The sequence below is a fragment of the Myotis davidii genome, unplaced genomic scaffold (assembly GCF_000327345.1).
Source record: "Myotis davidii unplaced genomic scaffold, ASM32734v1 scaffold348, whole genome shotgun sequence".
Lineage (NCBI taxonomy): Eukaryota > Metazoa > Chordata > Mammalia > Chiroptera > Vespertilionidae > Myotis > Myotis davidii.
In genome coordinates this window covers 440,898-447,880 of record NW_006298965.1, presented here as the reverse complement: position 1 = coordinate 447,880, position 6,983 = coordinate 440,898, and the positions used below count along the sequence as shown (strand labels likewise).

General features: G+C 43.4%; 1 protein-coding gene across 1 annotated transcript in view; it reads left to right on the top strand.

The window, feature by feature from the left end:
- The first annotated feature begins 785 nt into the window (after positions 1–785).
- The window catches only part of PRKAA1 (protein kinase AMP-activated catalytic subunit alpha 1), a 51,693-nt gene continuing 45,495 nt past the window's right edge, over positions 786–6,983 (top strand). The window contains exon 1 of the mRNA XM_015571009.1: positions 786–899. The gene's annotated coding sequence lies outside the window, so the exon portion shown is untranslated. The remainder of the gene's footprint in view (positions 900–6,983) is intronic.

Here is a 6,983-nt window from a genome sequence, read left to right as displayed (position 1 = left end):
CGCCGCGGGCAGCCCTCGGCATTGTCCGCATTTCCGTCCTCCCCGGGCGGCTGGCGACCTACCTGCTCTGGCCGGTTCCCAAGTGTGAGGCGTGTTCCTGCCCAAGTCAGGGTGCGTTGGGGTGGCTTACAGAATTGAAACAGACAGACAGGCCATCTGGTCGGAAAGGACGAGGAGCCAATGAATAATGAACTGGTCCTGCATTTGCGATGCGCGGTTTCTGTTCTGAATGCAGACTCCATGCCTCCAGGGTTCCCGCAGGACCAGGTCCGCAGTCTCTGTGCCAAACCCGGTAGGTTGTGCGGGTGTGGCGTCCAGATCGGACTTGCTAGTTCATTCATGCAGTTCCTTTCCATTCATTTGCACGGGGCCTTTACATTCTAATAAGCAATTTAGTGTGCATCATTAGAAAACAGTTTTTAAAATGCAAAGTGTGGACTCTCTTTCCCATGTGTTTCAGCACAGTGTTCTGGAAATAGGAACTTGCTCTCCAGCCCACCAGTTCTGGCACAAGAAGTTTAATTGCAAACTTTGTGAGGCATAATTTCTTTTTTTTTTCCATTAAGACAGTTGACTGTGTTATGAGGGATGCAGAGGAAAATAGTATGAAGCGGATACTAATTCATGCATTGGCTTTGGATAAGTAATAGCCTGTGACTTGCATATCAAGATTTGACTTGAAAGAAAGAAAAAGTTTGTGAAAGTCTGTACAGCGCATGAACTAACCGCGTCTTGCTCTCCCAGAGCTAAATAAATATTTTCTGATTTTATCTAGGGATGGAAGAGGAGAACCCTTCCTTCTCTTGCCCTTTCTGAGTCATAGAACTGGAAAAGTGCTGTGTAGCCCACAGGGAACCAGCTGCCTAAGCCTTCTTATGAGAATCAGCAAGGCCAACAATGTAAGAAAGTAAGAAGCAAATGCCAGGCTAGGGTGATAGCGGCCGGTAGGGTGGGTCTGCGTTCGGTCAGTGAGGCAGTTCTGTGCCCTTGACGTTATCTATATATTTTGGCTGTGCCGTCTCTTGTTAGCAATTGCAGACTGACTGGAGTTTACAAGTATCGCTCAGAAATGCTCATTAGTGACCCCCAAGTAGTGATGACAATAGGGTTGTCCTCCCCTCCCCCACGTCCTGCTTGGGCTGCTCATCATTCTCCTCATATAGACCCGAGCAGAGCAGTCAGGTCTCTCTCTCTCTCTCTCTCTCTCTCTCTCTCTCTGTCTCTCTCTCTCTGTTAATTTGCTAGGAGGCTTTGGCATGGCAGACAGGAAAGCAAGAGGAAATCTTTCATTTTCCGGATTTGTTCTGTGATGTGGTTGTGTGCCATGAGCAACGGTGGCTGCTGTTCCTTAACCTTCACCCCTCCCCATGTGCCTCACACTGTCAAAGTCAACAGCATCCAGTAAGTCAACAACTTCACCAAATATAGAAAGGCCACTATTAGCCAAGGGAACCGTAGGTTTTATAGGTATGGTTCAGTTTGTTCATAAATACAGTAGTCAATGTTGGTCAGAATTCTCAACCAGTGCATTGTTGTTTTTTTTAATCATCACCAGAGGACATGTTTACTGATTTGATAGGGAGAGGAGAGGAGAGAGAGCGAGAGAAAGGAAAACAAACATTGGAGTGAGAAATATTCATCAGTTGCCTTTCGTAGGGGCCCTAATGGGGACCGAAACCACAACCTAGGTATGTACCCTGGCCTGAAATTGAACCCGTGACAGTGTTCTAACCAACTGAGCCACCTGGCCAGGGCTCAGCCAGTACATTTTTAAGTTGTTAAGCAGTTGGGATGCTTTTTATCCCAAGTCATGGAAACTCCAACTCAACTTAGCCAAGAGCATCTTTTCCTGTAGTGCTCTCTCCAGAGGAAGTGCTAGCATACCTGCCACGAATCTCATTGGCTCATCCAGTCTCTGGGGCGGGGAATTTTTTTAATGCCATGTGCCAACTGGCTTAGGCTGTGTTCCTGAGTAGGCATTAGCAGGGGAGATGGAATTACCCTTGGAGGGAGATGGCCACTCTTGGATGTGTGTGTGTGTAGGGGTGGGGAGGGGAATCTTATGAAGTGCTTGGATAGTGTCGGGGAACAGGGAGATATCTACACAGAAGTGTGTATTGGGAGAAAATGGGATATAGCTGCTCACTGGGCAGGCAAAGATAGCTACTACAGAGGTGACATTGGTAACTTACACTAGCTTTAATTTGGCAAGAATTCTTATGAATAATATTAGCCATATATAAGGTGTCCCAAAAAATGTACACACAACTCATTTCTGTAGATTCTTTTAAATTTTGAAAATGAACAGTATTAACATACTGTTAATGTTATGACTTATAATCATTCAAAGTATATACATTTTTGGGGGACATCTTGTATTTCAGTGGAGACAATTTGGAGTAGATAGAGCTTTTAAAGTTAGTTAAACACATTGGTAAATTTAACCTAGAAAAGGAACCTAATTTTTCTGATATGCAGAAAAATTTCCAATATCATATTCCATGCTTAGATGAAATTTAATTTTTCGGGAAGGAGGGGACTATAAATTTATAGTGATTGTTTTGTTTCCTAATACAAAATCTTCATGGTAACATTTTGAGGGGACAATTTAAACAGACAACAGGGTTAATTTGGAAATATGCTTGAATTATCTTTTATTACTTCCAAGGTTTTTCTTTTCTTCCTGGCTGTTAAGGTGTTAGTCTCCACTCCCTTGCTGGTCCACTCCCCTTCCCTCCCAGGTAGAATAATTATGAAAGCATGAATGAACGAAGAATCCTGTGACTATTGCTTAGTTAGACGGACAGTTTTTGTTAGTTTTCCAAGAGAAGGCTGGCTTTTTAGTGGGCTAGGTGTGTCTTTAGCAAATGAGTTGTTCATACATAGAATCTATTAAGTTGGCAAGTATTTCTACATAAAACTGCAATTTCAGGTTAATAGGTGACTGTTCTCTTTGTGAATGAATCATAGTGGAAGTTATTTAAACATTTCTTTTTTTAAAAAAAATATATTTTATTGCTTTTGTACACAGGAAGGGAGAGGGATAGAGAGTTAGAAACATCGATGAGAGAGAAACATTGATCAGCTGCCTCCTGCACACATCCCACTGGGGATGTGCCCGCAACCAAGGCACATGCCCCTGGCCGGAATCGAACCTGCGACCTTTCAGTCCGAGGCCGATGCTCCGTCCACTGAGCCAAACCGGTTAGGGCATTTAAACATTTCTTTAAGTAAAAAGTCTTATGTATGAACAAGAGCTATATATATTAGCATGGATGAGTCACAAATATGTAAGACTAGGTCACTAAAGCAGAAGTAGAAGGATATGTACACTCATTTATATAAATTTTAAAATTAAATTCTAGAAATTTATCCTATAGTTGCACTCATGTGTGAAATAATGAGTTATTTATTGCCATTTTTTTTGTAAATGCAAAAGATTGGAAGTAAGTTCTAATAGGACAAAGGTTATGGTTTATCCATACAGTGATATGCCTTCCAAACATGAAAAAAAAAAAAAAAAGCAAGAGACTTTATACAATTTAGGGAACAATTTTCAAGGTGTAGTTTTAAGAGGAAAAATAAGAGGATAGTAAAACAATGTGTATAATATACCTATCTATATATATAAAAGCCTAAGCGACCGTCTGACTGGTAGCTATGACACGCAATGACCACCAGGGAGCAGACGCTCAACGCAGGAGCTGCTGAACTACAATGACTTGGCAGCTGCAGTTCTCGGGTGACGCACCCGGAATCAGAGAGGAGGGAGCCCAATTCTGGGGTGCGTCACCCAAGAGCCACCCTTTTGTAATCCAGGACCCCTCATGGGATGTTGGAGAGCTAGTTTTGGCCCGATCCCTGCAGGCCAGGCCGAGGGACCCCACCGGTGCCTGAATCTGTGCACCGGGCCTCTAGTCCTAATGTATAAACAGCCACGGTCCATCATGACGTAAAGGTCCAGACGGATGACCGAACACCAGGCTAGGGTCTCGACCTGCACAGTGGAAGTCAGTCCTGGGTCCCGGCCGCTTGCGGCATGGTGGCAGGAGGGAGCTGTGGGAACAGAGCCATGCTGTGATCGGACTGGCCTCTTGGTCCCTCCCCCCAGCCCGCAGATCCCGGGGAACCAGAGCCATGCTGCAATGGGACTGTACCCTACTCGAGAGGTCCCAGATTGTGAGAGCGTGCAGGCTGAGCTGAGAGACACCCCTCCCTGCCCCTGAGTGCACGAATTTTTGTGCACTGGGCCTCTAGTTTATATATAGGGTGTCCCAAAATTCACGCAATATTTGAATTTTGTGTGAGCATTAACAACAACAGACGAAAATGAGCCTCATCGAAATTCAGCCACATTTATGCCAAACGGTCATGGAAAATTTAAACAAAAGAATGTGTATGTGCCAGCAAAGCTGTGGAGGCAATTTACCCGATATGCCATTCCATACATAACCCTTTACTGTATACTTTATGAATCAATAAAAAATTTACAATTTTTAACTATAAACCTATATTTTCTAACAAAATTACTCCTTGCGTGAATTTTGGGAAACCCTATATAAAAAGCAGGGCAAGTATTTGCTTATGTATAAAGTATCTTTTAACGATGCACATGAAACTGTTACATTACTTACCCAGGGAGGGGAACTAGGTAGTAGGAGACATTTCACGGTGTATCCTTTTGTACTTTTGAATTGTGTGCTGTAGGTATCGTGTGTTCAAATCATTATTCAAAATTAAATTTGCAAGGTAAGCATAGGAAGACAATGCTGCTATATTGTCTATGGATTCATACTTGTGGGAAAGACAAACACCACATTGAAGATAGTGGTTATCTCTGGGGAGAGAGGAAGGAGAAGATCTGTGAGGAGTCGTACTGGACTTCACTTGCGCTGTTGTACTGCTTAAGCTTGTGGTGGGTGAGACACGGACATTTGGTATGCCTCTTGGGATGTATGAAGTGTTTTATTAAAAGGTAGCTTTCTCACCCTGGCTGGGTGGCTCAGTTGGTTAGAACATCATCCATACACCAAGAAGGCTGCAGGTTTGAGGTTGGGGCACATACGGGAGGCAACTAATTAACGTTTCTCACATCGGTGTTTCTCTCTCTCTCTCTCTCAAATCAGTGAACATATCCTCAGGTGAGTATTAAAAAAATAAAGGTAGCTACCCTAGCTGGTTTGGCTCAGTGGATAGAGCGTCGGCCTGTGGACGGACGGGTCGCAGGTTCGATTCCGCCCAAGGGCACATGCCTGAGTTGTGGGCATGCCCAGTAGGGGGTGTGCAGGAGGCAGCCGATCAATGATTCTCTCTCATCATTGATGTTTCTATCTCTCTCTCCTCCCTTCCTCTCTGAAATCAATAATGACATATATTTTTAAAAAGTTAAAAAAATAAATGTAGCTTTCTGAAATTTTCACCTATAGTCCTCAGATCACCCTGACTCTAAGGACTCCAGGACAGTGTTTATTTGTCTGCCTGACCCTCAGTTCACTCCTGAGGACATTCTGAGGTCTTGCCAGCATGACCCTGACATCCCTGCCCCAGGCTAGCATCGCCGTCTCTGGCTGGAATCAAGACATTTGACTCCAGAAGACATGGGTTTTCCTCTTACCCCACATCACCCCAAACCCTTCTGTGGCTTCCCCGTGCCTTCTTGAAAGGGGCCATACGCCCGCACCAAGCATTTAAAGCCACTGTGATCTAGACTGTAGAGCCACGGAGGTGGTGATCGGGGAATGAGCTGAGGGTTCCTACACCAGCTTTGCGATCTGAGCTCTGTGACCTTGAACATGTCTCTTTATTGGCCTCTCTGTTTCTGTAGTAGTTATATGTTGCTACATTTAAAACTCATCCCAAAAGTTATGTCTTATGTCCATTGGTTATGCTTATATGCATGCATACAAGTCCTTCGGTTGATCTCTTGATTTTTATTTTTTGATAATATTTTTAGAAGTGAGATTTTTTATTTCAATTTTAGAGTGGGGATGAAATCGTTAGGTGATTAGAATATCTTCAGTAGATATTTCTAACTTTGTGGGTGGTATCTCTTTCCTAGTTAAAATCCTCTCTTTCAAAGTATGATCCTGTTTCACTTCAGAATTACATATCTGATTAGAAGAGCATTTGTTGCAATGCTCCACAGTTAGACAAAGTTCCCTTAGAGAGCAAGAACAGGTTGTTAGCTCATATTTAGTTGACTAATCTCCTGTTCTGTGAGGAAGATGTGAATTCTGGTAACGTTAGCTGTGAATGATATGCAAGTCTTCCATTTTTTTCAAAAGCAACACCTTAGCACTACTGCAAAACGGTGAGAGTCGGAAGAGTAGAATTTTGGCTTCGGAAAAGGGGGGCATCTCGTAGTAACACATACCCCGACAAGGCCCACGTGTGACATTCATCGATTTCGGAGCAGCAGTTAAGCAGCTGAGCTTAGTCAGTGGAGAATCTTCAGACCGCTTTGGGGGAAACTGGGTTTCTTGTGAGGCTGAATGTGACTGTGTGTTTCCTAAGCTGTAGGACACTCTAGCTTTAGAAGTATTGTGCTACTGGCATTCTAATATTGAAGTATTTTGGTAACAGAGTTCAAGGCAAATACTTCCGTTCCTATATGTAAGGAAAATACACAGGTAATCATCTGATGGCCTTACATTGCCAAGATTTGCTGGGAGGAGAAGGATGGTTAGTGGGGACACTGCCCTCTCTGATAGAGGAAATACTTTAGAGTCATTAGTGTTGGGACATTATTTGAAAACCTTGGAAGGAAAAACCTGTGTCCAGTGAAGACTGGGAAATGCCAAGTTAAACACACTTCATAGGTTTCTTTACTAAAGGGCTTTTCAGTGCCTTTGCATTGTTAATGTGCATAATGAGTCTCTTTTTTTTTAATTCTTTATTAGTTAAGGTATTACAAATGTGTCCTCATCTCCCCCCATTAAGCCCCTATCCCCACCCCACTCATGCTCTCCTCCCCCTGTTGTCCA